The sequence below is a fragment of the Dipteris shenzhenensis genome, chromosome 6, assembly GCF_047967505.1.
Source record: "Dipteris shenzhenensis isolate YYH24624 ecotype China chromosome 6, Dip_SZ_1.0, whole genome shotgun sequence".
NCBI lineage: Eukaryota > Viridiplantae > Streptophyta > Polypodiopsida > Gleicheniales > Dipteridaceae > Dipteris > Dipteris shenzhenensis.
The window spans coordinates 10,472,520-10,474,423 of NC_141601.1; positions in this window are offsets into that span (position 1 = coordinate 10,472,520).

A 1,904-nucleotide genomic window follows, 5' to 3' on the forward strand; every position below is an offset into this window, starting at 1 on the left:
TCATGAAGTAATGTACACTAAACATTTTTTCAACCCAAAGATGGCCAAGGGAACCTGGGTATGAAGTTGCTGCATGCTAACATTATGCTGCCACACCAACAGATATTTACCTGAAAGAGGGCGTGTTTGTAAATTCACAACTTCCCTCTCTCTCTCTCTCTCTCTCTCTTCCCTCTCTCTCCTCTCTCTCTCCTCTCTCTCTCTCTCTCTCCCCCCCCCTCTCTCTCTCTCTCTCTCTCCTCCCTCCCTCTCTCTCTCCTCCCTCTCTCCTCTCTCTCTCCCCCTCTCTCCTCCCTCTCTCTCTCTCTCCTCTCTCTCTCTCTCTCTCTCCTCCCCCTCTCTCTCTCTCTATCTCTCCTCTCTCTCTCTCTCTCTCCTCCCTCTCTATCTCTCTCTCCTCCCTCTCTCTCTCTCTCTTCCCTCTCTCTCCTCTCTCTCTCCTCTCCTCTCCCTCTGTCTCTCCTCCCTCTCTCTTCCCTCTCTCTCTCTCTCCTCCCTCTCTCTCTCCTCCCTCTATCTCTCCTCTCCCTCTCTCTCTCTCTCCTTCCCTCTCTCTCTCTCTCCTCCTCCCTCTCTCTCTCCTCCCTCTCTCTCTATCTCTCTCTCTCTCTCTCTCTCTCTCCTCCCTCCTCTCTCTCCCTCCCTCTCTCTCTCACTCTCTCTTCTCCCTCCCTCTCTCTCTCCTCCTCTCTCTCTCTCTCTCTCTCCCTCTCTCCTCCCTCCCTCTCTCCTCTCTTCTCCCTCCCTCTCTCTCCCTCTCCTCTCTCTCTCTCTCTCTCTCTCTCTCTCATCTCTCCTCCCTCGCTCTCTCTCTTCCCTCTCTCTCCTCCCTCCTGCTCCATCTCTCCCCAAAGTTACGTTTCACATGCTCCAGAGTCCTTTCCATGCTCTAAAATACTCTACCATCAGCCAGTTCTATATCGATTTGCCGCTCCAGGTTTCTCGAGTTTCTCCAGGTTGTCGAATTGCAACTCCAATTTCTCTCTTACTGTCGGCCAGTGCAAGGTGGCAACTTCCGTTCTCATATTCTCAAGCGAAAACTCTCTGCCTTAAACATTTGGTGCCCCTCGGATTGGATAGGCTTTCGGTTTTTCACTCTCTCTACTGGCTTTTGACTTTCGACATATCGCCATGAGGCAGGCACGGAAGTTGAGAGAGGGTTTGAACAGGAAAAAGAGGAGGATATCGCCAACGAAGCAAGGTCGATTGAGCAACATGTAGCCACAGTAGCAGCAGGCAAAGCAAGGGGACAACCTTAGCCATTGCCATAGCCAGAGCACATCGGATCTCCAATTCCCCCTTCGTTCAATAGAGTTTTGGTGATGTCGCTTGATCGGTTCTTCTCCAGCCTATGGTCGAAGCCAAGAATCGCAACCCTGAAGGTGTCCACATACTGCCTCTCTTCTACCACCTATCACGAGATAAATTTCACGGATCGTTCCACCCTTTAGACATGAAAAACCGATGAATACGGTAAGGTTGGGTGATCAAGGAGGGAGGGCTTTGCTGGTTTCCTGCCCCAGACATTGTAGCGAAGCAGCTCGGTATGCACCCACATTCAAAATGCCATGGTCGAAGAAACCTGCAAACTCTGGTCGCTCAAGTAGCTTTGAGTCACATTCTCACGCACTTATGAGTCGCCCACGCTAATTAGCTCCCTCTGTTCACGCATACTCCAGCTCCGCCATCTGATACCATTGACTCAGCCCCTCGTAAATCTGCAAACGTTTCGGCTGCCACTCATTGAGTCAGAGCCTGATGGATCGTTTCACCCCCGAGTAGCGCCACTGCTAGAACTACATACTGCCTTTCATGGATGTTGCCTTTTTTGTGTTCAAAGTCTTGCTTTCACGTCCTTGAGAGTGCCAGAGGATACTCGCTCATGCGTTTAACATTCGTGTTTT